Source organism: Eleginops maclovinus, chromosome 11 (genome assembly GCF_036324505.1).
Source record: "Eleginops maclovinus isolate JMC-PN-2008 ecotype Puerto Natales chromosome 11, JC_Emac_rtc_rv5, whole genome shotgun sequence".
Taxonomy (NCBI): Eukaryota; Metazoa; Chordata; class Actinopteri; order Perciformes; family Eleginopidae; genus Eleginops; species Eleginops maclovinus.
Window position 1 is genome coordinate 10,470,813 of NC_086359.1, and position 16,507 is coordinate 10,487,319.

A 16,507-nucleotide genomic window follows, 5' to 3' on the forward strand; every position below is an offset into this window, starting at 1 on the left:
TCACTTTTTATTTTCTCACTTCATTAAATAATAATATCTTTTTTACTTGTCAGCCTCAGACAAGCGTCTCAGACAGTCTTTAGCTTTCTAATCGATTAAATGTCCCAATCAAACTGTAGGATTTGGTTAGAGCTCTAACACATTGAATGGAATTTACTAAGGAGCGGGAGATCACAAAGGGGTTGACCAATCACTACGCCAGCCAGCTGACCAATCAGAGCAGACTGGGCTCTGGTTTCAGACAGAGAGTGTAAAGAGGTGCTTGCATGGGTGGCTCCCTTGACTATACTTCAGTTTGAGTGACAGCAATCAGCAACAAAATAATAAACAAACACATTTTCACAGAGAAGAAAGAACTTTAATTAAATATAGTGAGAGTCCAAAAGTTATTTTACACTTCAAAGTTAAAAAAAAGAATCAACATTATCATCTTTACAGTAGTTTCCTGTGTACTCTTCCCCTCCACACTGCTGATAATGCGTGCATGAATGATGACCACCACTTTAAGCCTAAACGCAGACAAGCCATGATAAATGTTATTACTGCTGTTGGACAAGTGCTTCAGATCATAATTCTTCTAACCAAACCCTTGTTGTACTTTCCTGTACAGGTATTTATATATGTACTATAAAAAGACATCCTTTAGCTTCAAAACATCACAATATTCTTTCAGAAAAAACACACTCACAGTCACAGGCAATCTCAAATGTAGACACAAACAGAAAAGTGGTCTCCAGACCCATATTTGAGATAAAATAAATATGTGGCTCATGTTGTGAGAGAAAGGAAAAAAGAGTGTATTAAAAGCACAATCAAAACAAGGTGGAGGAGGGAAATGAACGGACGAAGGGAGCAAAGAGAGGACAGAAAGCCTGACCGAAGCAGGAGAAGGCCTTCATCAAGCAGCTCTGCTCTTTCCTTAAATCCATCAAATGGAAGACAAACACAGATAATCATAGTGACATTTTCATCAACTCTACAACTAGTCAATGCAACTAAATTATGCAAACCCCAACAATAATGATACGACAACAACATTGTGACAAAATTAAAAATATTTGCCGCTTCCTTCATTTACAAATATTAAAACAAATACGCCATGGCTTATTTTAGTTTGATTGAAGTTAGCAGTGAAAGTATGGCTCTAAAAAATACAGACACTATTTTACAAAACTAAGAAGATGGTTGAACATTCAAATCTCGAGACAAAAGAGACAAAACAAGGAGCAACACTTCAAGGACGTGAGTTTTCTGTCTTTCAGTTGTTCCTACTAAAATCACAACGGTTTTTATTTCATTTTTAAAATTAGTTTTCTGTCTTTTATCAAATTCTTGATAACGTCATAAAAATTCATCCTAAATGTCTGCTCACTGCTTTAATGACGGACCTTCATTATTACCGTCTGAGTCTACTAATATCTGGCTGAGGTTTGAATGAATTTTTTCTTCCCTTTTTTTATCAAGCACTAATTTCCAGGACAGATCCCATCAGACAAGAGTTTCACATATTTCCTGTTAATCAGATATCTTGGATTTACTATAACAGCACTAGATGCTAGCTAGGTTTTCTGTCCAGTAAAGAATGAAAATTTACTTTCAAATAATGTGTTATCAACCTAAATGACCAGCGATTGACACTGTATGGCAATCTTACAAAGTTTCTGGCTGAAAAGAAAAGACAAATAATATAGGAGATGTAGGATAAGACTGGATGAGACATCTATGTCTCAACTAAGGGCTTTTGGCAAAATTAACATGATTAGAAATTAATTAAGACTGTTGAACCACGCACACACACTGCAGGGCTGAGGAAGCAGTGACTCTCACCACAAATCAATACATACTCGTACTTGCACACCGGTTATTTAAGACATAGCTGTGTAATTGTTGTGCACTGCAAAAAAAGTCCTTATGAGTTGTATATCAAAAAGTGTGTTACACAATATGGGAATTCATATTTCATTTGACCACTTAGGAAGTGCAAAATGACATTCAAATATTGTGTACTTTTAAAAACGCTGCACTTGACCTTTAACAGAAATTAAGGGCAGATTTTAAATAAAGTCAACCTCAGTGGAAGATGTTTTCATTATTTAAAAAGTTGGATTTTAAGACTCAGTAGACGATTCAGATGACGTTTTTTGCAGCGCAGCATTTAAGACACACTATTGGATAATGTCCTCACTCAAGCTGTCACTCACACAAGATAAGAGGGCAGGTAACAAAACATAACACAATCTGATTGGCTGTTCTGAAGAATACAAAAAACACAGCAAACCAAGAGAAAGAAAAATATGTGGATTTATGTATTAAGACAAACATTTCAGAATGCAACTATCACAAAAAACAAAAACAAAGGGAAAATGGCAGCAGTCTTTAAGTTCCCTCTGTCGGAAAGGGTGCTGTGGCATTGTCCGACTTTAAAGAGAAGGATGAACGGACTCTGGCAGAGTTTTGGGTAAAAATCTTCAAGAGTGAGAATGCAGTTGGCACCCTGTAATCACAACCATGTGTACTTTCTTATGGCCTTTTCACAGTCCAATCTATTCTGAATCAAATCTCTAGCAATTCTAATATCCCTATTAAGTCTTCCATGGTGGACATTTATTTTTAGTTTGTTAAGTGGAGCAGAAGTGCAAGCGAGCTCAAAGCAAACATGGGGATTTCTTGAAAAGCTAAACCTGCAGCATCAGTCGCAGGAGGGAAGTATCTCAATCCTTCAGTTGATCGATAATTGCAGAGGAGGAACTGGCTGTCTGTTTATGTGCTGAAAGAGTGACTGTGGATTTGGCATAGAAAAAAGAAAAAGTGTGTGTCTGGTTTGGCTTGTCTGTGTCGGCTGGATTTGATCCTGAATCCTTCAGTCTCTTCATCTTCATCATCATCATCATCATCATCATCACCATCATCACCATCACCATCAAGTCAGGTTTTCTTCACATTATATTCCTTCATCAATGACCAAACTTCATAAATAGAAAATCCCTCATGTGAGAAACACCTAGAAGAGGATTATCACACATTAACTGTTGCACGAAAAGAAAAGAACTCACTCGAGAGAAGAAGTGGATTCTCTCCAAAATAAATACACTTCCTGTGTCCCTGGAGAGTAATAATGTAGGCGTGGCCGTTCTCCTATAAAAGCATCAAGGTGTACAAAGTCTAAACAACTTATTTTCTTTGCAAGCAGTCTTTGTTTGTTTTTGTTCTTCATCTGTTTTTCTTGCAGTTGTTTTTGTGTTAGAAAGGGCCTGAGTTGGGTTTGTTCCTTCTGATCGGGACAGCTGCTTCCATCCCCGACCGGAGTCTGACTCGCACCGAAATCCTCCGCCAGGATCAATGTGCTTGGTTCATCTCGCATGGTTACAAACACACACATACACACACACAAACTCACACACATTCATACACTCACAACTTTACATGGGTGGGACGATCATTCCCGGGATTGCTGTTGGGTGGAAAAAGAAACAGAGAGAGAGAGAGAGAAGGGGGGAGAGGATAAAAAAACTTTTAAAACACAGCCAAATATTTCTCATCATAAAAAAATTCCCTTGTAAATACATCAATGTGTTTTCCCAGCTGTGCAGCTGTGTGACCGCAGCGACATTTTAAACATCAATAGAAGAATAAATCAGTAAAATTGAACGGGGACACATCACATAACTTAGCTTTTGGCACTGTTGCTATCACAAACATAAACTCACACACACATATTTAATTTTGTGCTGGAACAGTTGGTGAATTTTACTGTATTTTTGTGTGTGCATGACAGATTGCATCATGGCGTGTGTTGTATTAAAACCCAAGGGATGGGTGTCAACATGTGAGAGCCAGAGCCCAGCCCAAAATCACAAACACACACACAAACACACATGCGCACACAGCATACCAAAAACATGATGACATAAATGGTTCTACGTTTGATTGTGTGTAAAAAACTTTATTAAATAATGGATTTCAATAATGAATCGGACAAAAATCTACAATTTCCTTTCCCCTTTTTGTTTTTGTCTCAGGTGCTCACACACACACACACATACATACACACCATAGGAGATAGGTATACTGCCAGCATAAACTGTCGAGAGAGTCGAACAGCTGTCAGTGTTGATCGCTCCCCAGTAAGCTGCCAGTGTGTGATTACCGAGTGTGTATGACAGAGGAAAGTGTGTGTATATAGCTGTAAGTGGGGAGTGTTTATTTCAGTTGTGCTTTGAGGCTGAGCTTTGAGTTCCCACACCCCCGCACAGGCTCATTCTCTCACACTCACACGAGCAAACGCAAATGCACATTCACATACAACTAAACAAAGGCTGCGATATTGAGAGATACATTTCTTGTGCCAAATGTCTTTTCTTTTGTCTCTGTAAATATCTAACTTTCTGTATTTTTCCTCGGCCAATAGGAAGACAGGGAAGAGTTACTAGGCAACAGATCTGTACTGTGTGATGAGATGGCAAAGTTAGGAGGGAAGAGGATGAAGATGAGATGATGAGACAAAAGGAAGATGGAGGGAGACAAACAAGATGGACAAGAAAGTACGACATGAAAGAAAAGTTGGGGTGAGAAATCAGGAGAGTTAGTCATTGACAAATAAGAGATGTGAAACAGGCAAATATTCATTACTTAATTGAAATTTGTAAATTTACAAAAAGTTACAAATGCAATTATTCAACAGAGCTGAAGGAAGAGAGGGACATACTTCAGGTGAAGGCCAGGCCTTGTAGAGAGTTGGCTGTTGAGTACTTGCTAGAGTCCACAAATGTCTGATCTGGTAGAGGGAGGACAAAGAGGAAGATAGGGGACAGAGAAATAACAAAGCAAGGGTGAAAGATCAGAGGAATTGAAAAAGGAGGGTGAAAAGGAGAGAGAGGGGACAAAATATTAATGCAAAAAGCCGACATGATATCATTTGTCATCACAAGAAACAAATATGTATCTAAATAATATCTCAATTGTAATCAGAGATTTACCAGAAAAACACGTATAACAATGTTACAACATGCTAACATGTTAAGAGGGTATAATGTTTCTATAAGCTAAGCCTGGTAGCACGTAAGCATTTGTAGCTTAGCAATAAATACAGAGTATAAACCAACCCACTGGACAGGCTATAAAAGGCTAGATAAAATGGGATCACCAAAGTTATTACAACTCATCCTGAGGGGAGCCTAGATGATTTGTTAAAATCATGGTAAAAAAAATCAATACCTGTTGAGACATCTCACTAAAAACATGTGAATATCAAGGTGTGGCAAGGGGAAAAGCTCGAGGATCACTAAAGTCATTGAGATTCACGCTTTAGGGATCATTGATGTCTAACCAAAATGTCAGAACGATCCAATGAATGGTTGTTGAGATATTTCAGCATCACCAAGGTGATGTGAAACTCAACAGGGAGTCTGTGGCAGAGTTTCCGGGGAAATCCTCCCGCTCAGCATCTCTCACTGACTCACTGGCTGCTGTCATGGTAAATTACCTTGGAGCCCGTTGCCGTTGGAGCTGGTGCAGGAGGGCGGGGGGGGAGGAGGAGGGCCGGACGACCGGAGCGAAGGCCGACTTCTGCTTAACGGCCGCCGACACCATGTTGGCTGGGGAGAAGGAGAAGACGCCAGAAGAGGAGGAGCAGTTGGAGGGGAGAGAGGTGGAGGAGGCCATAGTGGGACTGGATGGAACAACTGGGGGGGTGGTGGTTATTTTTTATTTTAGGGGAGAGGGGAGGAAAAAGGAGAAAGAGAGGAGGAGGGAGGTGGGATGAAGGAGAAAAGGGTGGATTAAGGATGAAAGGTGTGAATAAAGGAAAGAGACAGATTATGGTTACTATGATGATCATCCAATTGTTTCATCAATCACATTCAACATGATACATGTTTTTAAGATGTTATAAGATAAGATAAGATGAAATAGCCCAGTACCAAATAATATTGAAAGATCACCCATCAAGAGACACCTACATTCAATCTTTTCCAATCCCACATCGGTACTGGTATTGCTAATTAACAATACCCAGCCGTAGAAATGAGCTTAAGATATGCCTTTTTTGATTTTGTAGAATTTCCTTTGTGGACAAAAGTTTGTAGACAATGCTGTCCACTTACTTTTGTGTTTCTTACTTTGGGGCTGTTTGTTGTTTTAATGCCCCTGTGAACAAAGCCATGTCCATAAAAAATGGTTTTCCGAGTTTGTTGTGGAAGAACCAGACTGGCCTGCACAAGATCTTGACCTCAAACCATTTGGGATGATTTTAGACAACTGAAAATATTTCCAGAAGAAGTGCAGGCTGTTATAGCAACATATTGATGCCCATTGTCTATGAGCAAGATGTTTATACTTTGCATATACACGTGAAGGTCCCACTGAAGTCTTCTCTTCTCAAGTGAAATCCTCATTTCCCGGCATCATCACCAGTTAGAAACACATCACATCTCTCTGAATCACTCCCCCCCTTCCCCCTCTTTCTCTCTTGCTTTCTGCTAAATGGAAAATATATGCAATTAACCGACAGAGAGAAAAGAGGTGTGGCTGTCACATGAAAGGTATCGAGGGAAGGAAAGATGAGGCGATGGACGGAGGACAAAATGGAGTTGGTGAATGTTTTTGAAGACACAGAGACAGTAAGCCCCATGGGGGAATCTCCTCTTGGCAGATCTGAGACTTTCACTTCCTGTCCACAGACGTGTAGGCACACAACGTAAGATCTGCATGCATATATGCAGTGTTGAGCACCTGTAATTAAACTGGTAGCTCTTTAACTGCATTTTGAAGTAGCTTGGTGGCAGCTAAAGGACTCTATAATAAGTAATTTCACTACTGTATGGATCAAGCTCTTCCACGGTGAAGTAGCTAATAGTTTGTAAAACATGTGTTTCTCCCCAGTTGAAGTTTGTGACTGAGAGTGTGTACACCCATGACAGAGGTGTAAATGCACATGCGAACACTCACTAGCATAAGGCGAGTTGGCTGCAGAGCCGTTGAGGAAAGTGGGCGATCCTCCCAGGTTTGTCATGCCGGTGTTGTTGGTGTAGCCGTTCATTGAGCTGGTGACAGAAGTGTAACTTGTCTGCTGAGGTGTGGAGCTGGGAACGTAACCGTGAGGAGAGACACTACTGCTGCTGCGCACAAAACCTGCAGAAAGTGTTATGGAGAGGAAGAAGAACATGTGGTGATTAGACAGTCAAAGTGGCATTAAAACAGCTTACTCATGCGATTTCCTGGGTCTGGTATTTATGCGTTCCTGTTTTTTAATTTGGAAAGCACCGGCACCAGAAGTGTAGTTAGCTGTTAACATGTTTTTACTCGAAGCCCCATGCATATACACACATTTTCTGTTAGTCTTTTGTCATTATAACAGAATAGACAGGTGTTATCAGATCCTGTCAACACTTTTAACCTTTTAATGCGCACTTACTATTGTGGAAAATAAATGTATTGCTATTTTCTACATTACACCCATAGTACACTGTTATCACAACCATATTGTACATTAATAGACCCCTATTTCCCCCGCTACACCATTATTACACCCGTATGACACCAATTTTACACCAATATTAGACTAATATAACACTGTTATTAGATATATTACACCCATGTAAATTAACCCGATATGGCACCGTAATTACACTGTTATAACACCCATTTTACACATGGACACAGCCTGTCAAATAAATGTATCCCCAAGGTATGGAAACCATTTAAGGGCTAAGTTCTCACCCTGATTACCCTGTGGGGGTTCAGCGACGTTGACGGACAGCTGCCCGGTGAAGGAGTTGACCCCCATCATGCCGCTGTGTGTGGACCCGGAGAGCTGGGTGTGTCCTCGGGGAACGCTGTAGAGAGCTTCTGCAATGTCCGCCGCACGCTTCAGGATGATCTCCTACAGGAAGAGAAAAGCACAAAGGAATGATTACCACAAATGAAGCGACTGAAATAACACTTCATTCTTTTTTGTGGACGTTTGCATGTGTTTGTGTTCATTACCTGGTTATTATGGGGTAAACCATAAAGGGCTTCTACGAGGTCAGCTGCTCTCTTTAAAATAACCTCCTGAGAGAAAGAGAGAGACAAAGGAGGCCAGTTTAAATGCAGAAAACATGTGGAATGTAGCCTTCTTGGAAAAACATCAAAATTCAGTAGTCAATAACATGTTTTAGATCTATATGAAGACATAAAGGAAGATGTGGAATCAAAAAACACACAAGCAATCTTTCACCCGCCTTCCTCCTCCCAACACACCATCACACAACATCCACTTCACCATCTATTCATGATAAACAAATTGCTCCTCACTCCTTTTAAAGGGAGATTATCTCCTGTCAAGTCAAGTGCTTTTATGCATCTTATTTCTGTGTTTCTAAATGACAGGCATTTAGAATATACTCCAAAGTAAATCCAAAGTGCTGTGAAGGCTCTTCTGCAGTGCATTGCTGTTCACCACGGTGATCCTTGAGGAGTTTTGGAGTGACAGCCATTAAATGGGCATTTTCTTTAATGTTTTCTCTAATATTTATAATTGTTATTTTGAACAGTTTTGCAACGGCCTGTATTTGGCTCTGAGGTCTCACATTCTTATTCACGTTAATATGACCAATTCTTGTTTAATGGGATGTTGCAATATCCTACTCTTCTTCTTCCCCCAGTCCATTTTCACCTTTTCCTCCACAACTCCTTTCTTCCCGCTTTGCCTCCCTATTGGGAATTGTCTTTCTCATTTTCCCCACCCACTAAACCTTTTACAATTCTCTCTATTTCTCAGTCTCTTTATTGTTTCTCCTCTCTTCCTCAGCCGCCCGCACTCTCCATCTCCACCTCAGGGTCTAAGGTGTCTTGTTTAACAGTTAATGTGTTGTCATTTCCACAGCGTGAGGCCGCCTGGTGACAGAGAGAAAATTACTCTCTGCTTCACAGTATTAACCTACACTGTGTTACACACACTTACACACACACACACACACACACACACACACACACACACACACACACACACACACACACACACACACACACACACACACACACACACACACACACACACACACACACACACACACACACACACACACACACACACACACACACACATAGTTGGCTGTACTGCATGTGTGCTCTTTTGAGTTTGCGCCTGGTGGAACATACTGTATATCCATCAGTGTGTGTGTGTGTGTGTGTGTGTGTGTGTGTGTGTGTGTGTGTGTGTGTGTGTGTGTGTGTGTGTGTGTGTGTGTGTGTGTGTGTGTATGTGTGTGTGTGTGTGTGTGTGTGTGTGTGTGTGTGTGTGTATGTGATGATATGAGAGGTCACAACCCAGTCAGCAGCGGTCTATGGAGCTAAATTCAATCTTTTACACATTATTAAGGCCAGGCTGGCTCTCAGTTAACCTCTAATTATTAGACTGGTGAGCAGCTCACACGCACGCACGCACGCACGCACGCACGCACGCACGCACGCACGCACGCACGCACACACACACACACACACACACACACACACACACACACACACACACACACACACACACACACACACACACACACACACACACACACACACACACACACACACACACACACACATACACACTCTTTGAAACCTGATCCTAAATGTTCGAGCGGTTCCAGTAAGGCAGTAGCTGATAAACGGGAAGGGAAGATGATCCTCTGGTAACATCATCATTATCAGGTCTGCAGACTTCTGCTACTAAATCACTCAAAGCCTCTCACTGCTGGGATCGATGCACTTTGAATACTTTGCCTGTTTACGTCTTTTCATATTTAGACACACAGCTACTCACATCGCCTAATTAATCTCTCCCAGGTTGCGCCTTGCGCATTGTTCGTCGGATTAATTCTTGCTCAATTCAAATAGGTATTGCTTTAAGCTGCATTGTGTTGATATTAATTTGAACGAGTGCTCATCCTGTGGGCATCATTTTTGTTTCAAAATGATTGAAAAGTCTAAAATAATCCGGCTTTGACGCCCCGAGGGCGTTGACTTTTGTCAAAAGGATCGCATGCTGCAACAATGACAATACATCTTATAGCAGCAACAAAAACATTTAATTGGGGACTTAATAAATCTGTTATCAGTTCAACTAGCTGAACTAAGTGCCATAATACTGCAAATATGTAGCGTGCATCTCCTTATGTGATCATGCATGAAAAAAGATACCTGTAAATGAAAACTGGGAAACATGGTTAATAAGTGAACATGTTTTAAACACAAGTTACTAATAGAAACAAAAGCTAAACAGTATGTTAAATAAACGCCAAAATACTTTGCCAACAGATTTTGTCCAGGATTCAATATGAATGCTTGACCTTCGTTTGAATCTTATCTATATTTAAGGTCACTTAATTTTGACTTTCACTCAGTTGAGTGATTGTCCCTCTGCTTTATTGTTCCGTTAACTGTTTTGTGTGTTTACAGCAAGTATTGATGAATTATGACAACAGAGTGACAGAAATCAACTCTGAAAAGTGTCTTTTTTAATCACATATTGGTGCCTTTTTCTTTAATTGCTGTAAATGTTGCAATAAAGTCAGATTATAAAGCTTTAATCTAAAAGTAAAACGTCTGCCTTGATGTATGTGATTGTCCTACATCGTCTTTATCTGTTAATTATTTATGGATATGTACCTGACATGGACCTGTCATTGTCATGTCGTGTCATTCTTTTAAAAATATTTTACTGATGTAAGGCTTTTGAGTTTATTTAACTCGCCATCAAGACATTTTTAGTATAATCTTTTTGTGTCAGTGTCAGGTAAATATGCTGACAGACTGACAGTCAGACAGAGAAGCACGGGATGAGTGAAATAAAAGACAGATCTGCTGGCAGAGAGAAAGAATAACAGGAGGTGTCTAGGTGCTTTTACTGTCTGAGTTATGACCAGACCTAATGTGATAACCATGCATTACACACACACACACACACACACACACACACACACACACACACACACACACACACACACACACACACACACACACACACACACACACACACACACACACACACACACACACACACACACACGTTGTATGCATTAGGTCCATGAAACGCTGAGCTGAGTATCTGTGGGGTCAGATGTGTGTGTGTGATGTGCGTGTGCCAGGCCAGCACAGACATGACACACACATGACTTATTCCTCCCTAATGCTGGTACATTAGCCGCTTGATCCGCTTCTAATGTCCCATTAGGGATGCCGTACATGCAGGGTCACACCTCGCACAGGGATGATGTCATACAGTACATGTAGGCTCAGAGGCATGAGGGGCAATATTACTCTCTCACACACACACACACACACCCTCTGGGGAACATCTTCTACTAATATGTGTAAGTGCCGCAGATATATACATACAGTATATTGAGAGTTTCATGGTTTCATGTCCATGTGTTCACTGGGGATTACTCATTTTGGTGATGCTGATGACCTGATCTCAGTGCAATGTATGATATCATCAGAATGAGTTTCCTACAGATGTCAGCTCAGTGAGTCACTACAGGAAGTCACCAATCTAACGCGGTGACACACACTGGTCAGCCCTTCATACCTTGAACTCCTTCACTGAAAAAACACACATTTCTGTACACAATGGGTGCTTTTCATTATTCTAACGTATCCTGCCTTTCCTCCCTTTACGCCATCATGGAACATCTTCCACACCCCTTAAAGGCAGCTACAAGAAACGAGGAGTGCTGGAAACACATTTCTCACATGACCTGGGCTAAATCAAATTGTCAATTATTGCAGAAACTTCACCTTTTATTCATTAAAATTCTGAGAATTTTCTGAAACCTGAGAGATTGGATATTGCCTTCCAGTGCTGTTTTTTCCTTCCTCCACTTTTCTGCTGCACTGAAGAAAGGGCTACAAGCCAAGAGAGGAGATTGATTTCTTTGTGCATCTAGAGAGGCATTTCTGCTTCTTCTCTCTTAGTTGCTGGCTGATCGCCCACACAGGTGATCATTAGCAGATTAGAGTATAATAACAGTTTTTGTTTGTTTGTTAAAGCTACTGAATTTTTACATTCTGAACAAACACTAAGGTCATAACGGTTGCAGTATTCCCGGTATAGCACATGAGGTTGACCTGAAAAGCTCCAGGTCTGGGAGTGTGTAACTGGGGCAAAAAACAGCTGGAGTTTCGGAAAAGTCCCTGATTTTCCAACACAGACTGTTCTATGTATCTTCCAAGGCAGGACACAGGATAAAGCAAACACAGTCTGTGTGTGACGGTTTTTGGGCCTCCGTGTGCATATGTGTGTCACTGTCTACAGTAACTGAATGGGCACATAAGGATGGATCTAGAAGAAAATACAGTGACACAAAATGGCAGCTGACAACTGTTGTGTGTGTGTGTGTGTGGCAAGTGCAATCCCCTCAATGTTCACTGAACAATTATGGAATCGACTGTCCACTGGTAATCCTCTCATACACTTCACTGCCTCGTCTGTGTGTGTGTTTGTGTGTGTGTGTTGTGTGTGTGTGTGTGTGAGTGTGTCTCTTCTGCCTTCTTCGTAGTGCTTGTAACAAATTCTCTCATAACTTCAATAAAAGGACTGATCGATACTCCCAACGAGCAGGCACGTGTGTGACACACACACACACACACACACACACACACACACACACACACACACACACACACACACACACACACACACACACACACACACACACACACACACACACACACGGCTGGTGGGCAACAGTAATAAAGTCGACCACTAGGCTACACTATAATGAATTACCCACAAATTCACACACATGCATGTACACATACACAGTATCAGAAACACACATGTAAGAGGAACATTGCTCTAAACAGAAAGACATAGTTAGCATGTCCAAATAGTGTGTTTATAGAGAGATAAATTAATCTGAATAACAATCTGAATTCTGATATTTAGTTTCTCATGCTGCCTCCTCTTTATCTTGTCATGACGGAACATATATTCCACATTTAGCACCGATGCGTCTCTTTATCGCCAACATGATCCCCGATCAATGCGTCCTACTGCTGCTCTGGTTGCATTTCCATCAGTTTACTGGTTCTCAATGTTTTTCCTAGAAGCAGCCTGTGTGACACCATGTTTCTTAAAATAGGATTGATTGGTAATCCACGGGACTAAGGAAAATACAAACAGGCTTAAAAAAGTACAGTGCCAATATTGTTTTTTATAATGCTAATGTGGTTTATGGTCGACTTGGTTCAGAAGTGGTATTAATATTTGGTTCATAATATGCTCATGGACCCATTTAGTCCAAGTTAAATGCTCCTTTGTTTTATTGTTTATTGTTGTTCACTGACAAAATGTCACATTTGGCTTAGTGAATGCACATGTACTGTCTTTGGCACATTGAGTGTAGTGCCATAACATAATAATGATCATGTAAAATTAATAATTAACCAAGAAGAATGACTTAAACTTTAACAACCACTTCCTTTTCCACACTCCCAGCATGCTTCATGACCTAATACATTACTTGGATCAAATTATGCGATGTATGAATAAATCTAGCAACAACAACAGCAGTGGTACAGCTTTATTTCCCCTCTGCATTTCAAAGAAAATCCAGAGAGGAAAACGTGGAATCGTTACATATGCTCTGTTAACAAGGTATGTGTCATGCTCTGTAAATCTCTCGCACATCGTGCAGAGTGTGTGTTTGTGTGCACAGGTGTGTGCGTTTAAAGTGAGTCACTTCTTCTGCTGCTCTGACTCAGTCTTTCGACGCCTAGAAGGTGGACCTAACATCACTTACGGTATCAAACACTCTGGGATGCTTATGTCATTTCCTGCAGTGATTTTTCTGCACCATTGTAAGTTGCTCTAAATATAACGGGCCTGGTCACACGTAAAAGCTTTTCAAAGTGCTTCATTTTCTATGATGGGTTGACTTCTTTCACGCCTGTTTCAGCCTTTTGCACATTTTGTCTTTTGTGGTTATTTTAAAGCTTAAACAAAAACTTTTTTTAAATGCAAATGTGCTGCCTTGTGTTAACATTCAGTATATTAAATGGGTTGGCAGGACAAAGACAACATATTTGATTACATCACCTTGGGCTCAAGGAAATTGGAATGGGCACTTTACACACCCTGGTGGTGTCTTGTAGCCTGAAAGTTAATCAACTAATCCTGAAATAAAAGTCAGAGTAATTGATCATTAGTTGCAGCCTAAAGGGCACACTACCTTCTGCACTGAGTACAATGGTGGTAAACTTTGAGCTGCAGAATCGGCCAATATGGAAACCATTTCATGATTCTGGTATGAATCTGAGCACAATACACTTCACAATCACCTATTTGATCATTGAGTTAACATAAACAGCTTTACAATTTCTAACTCAACGCTTACTGTAGATATTCTAATATACCGTAGCATTTAGGCCCCATCAGTCACATGACCCTTATTGTGTTTCTGCCTGCAGGTTTTAATACCAGGATTTATACACCAAGGAAGCTTGTGAAAACACTTGTAAAGTACAGTATACTATAAAACAAGTGAAAGCAATACGTACTCGTGACCATGAGTCCAGGACTTCCCAAACTTTATGTGGTGTGAAGTGTGTGTGATTCCAAAGTGTTAATGCACGCTACATTGCTAACACATGAGTTGGAGCCAGGGTGTTGGCCCAGGGGCGATGACATCACGTCATAGCCACATCATCACATCATGACCAGCGCCCATTTATAATGATGTCACAGCAAAGACAGCCAATCCTGGATCAGCTCCAGTGGGGACGGGGAGCCAATCAACAGCAGCTGTTTGAAAGGTCATGACCCTGCCCACCCAGAAAGGTGAGTTCCAAGTTGAATTGGGCTCTCACACACACACAGACACACTCATACATGTGCACTTTGAAAAGTCACCCTGCATGTACGGATCAAGATGACAGTGTTTGGTATCAAAGCAGCGCTCATCGTTTGGTGCTAATTGATAGCATCTGCTGATCCTTGAAACACTCTGCTTGATCTCCAGCTGATAAACAAATAATCAGATATGACTCTCTGATCTAGAGAAGATTCAAATGCTCACCCTGTAAATGTGTTTAAGCATCTCACACACAGACAGTTCACAAATAGGTGAAAACACAACCCACAGGAGATTTGAAAAGACATATTCTGCTTAGAAATATAAAAATAACACACAAAAAACAAATAAATGAAACGTAAACACAAAATAATTGTGTTCTTGGTGTTAAGAATCAATGTGTGAGTATCTCTGTGTGCTTGTTCTTTGATTGCAGAATAAGTCAGTGAAGCTCGATGTAACTAAGAAGTTTGGTTTGATCTCTGTAAGAGCTTCAGCGTCTGTGCTTTGAGCCCCCAAGCAAGAGATGCAGCCTTGCTCGTTCTTCGTTCCCTGTCCAGTTTAGGTATCAGATAAATCAGTAAGAAGTGAATATATGTTTTTCTGTACCTTGGGCAGCCTCTCTGGGTCCCCAGGGTGCCGAGGGATGACCTTCTGAAGCCTCTGGAAACCGTAGTCAATGGTGGGCTCATTCAGTGCTGCAGAAGACACACAGGAAGGGGGAATTCGTTTTTTAAAAATTACCCATACATCAAATTTCATTTTTTTCCAAAACAACTTACAATAAGGGCAATAAACCATAAAGATACAAACTCAGAACAACAAGAAAAAAGCCGATATATTACCTTAAAACCATTTAAGTTAGTTAGCATTAGTATTAGAACGTGCTAAACCCTTTTAAGTGCTACATTTCTCCCAACCACAGCACAGGAGCTCTCCAATGCAGATACAATATACAGAAGTTGGCTAAAGAAACCATGATTTAACACTTCAACTATCTAAAAATGTAAACAATGGTGATGCTGCACCAAAATGTCCAACTAATATGTCTAAAACCTGTATTACTGTATGAGTGAAATCTCTATTGCTTAACATAGACATTTCACTCATACAGTAATACAGGTTTTAGAGTGCAGGAAGAGGCACTAGGGTTATAAAAAGTCTCTACCTTAATGATGTTTAAATTTCAATAATACATTATGTTACACTGTGCACCTTTAAAACTGTTGGTGTTCAACCTGAGCCTGCACACATGATAAACAGACAGACAACATCTGTGCCCATCAGCGGGGGGAAACTGAGCGATGAGGAGAGAGGATGAAATACAATTTTGTGACATTTTGTTCCCAAGCACCACGCTGGTATCAAGTCGTTTTTTTTTTAGTAAGACTAGGTTGGAAAATAATGAACCAACTCAGCATGATTTCTAAAAAAAACGTCAGAAGCCTCTCAGAGGTTAGAGAGCTGCTTGTGACAGAAAGGTCGGCAGTTAAAATCTAGCTGGGGAACTGTAGCTGACAAAAGCACATCGCTCAGGAACTACTGTGTGACGTTACACATTGTGACACAAGCAGCCTCCCATATTTTGTCTGTTGATGAGCATTTAAACTGTTCCCATCAAATGTAAATGAAGCAGCTCAACAAGATGAAACATGCAAACATACAGAGACGGAGAGACCTGG

At 40.6% G+C, this 16,507-nt stretch overlaps 1 pseudogene; it reads right to left on the bottom strand.

Moving 5' to 3' along the window:
- Window positions 1-336: 336 nt before the first annotated feature.
- Window positions 337-16,507, bottom strand: part of LOC134872313 (transcription factor COE1-like) — a 74,748-nt pseudogene continuing 58,577 nt past the window's right edge.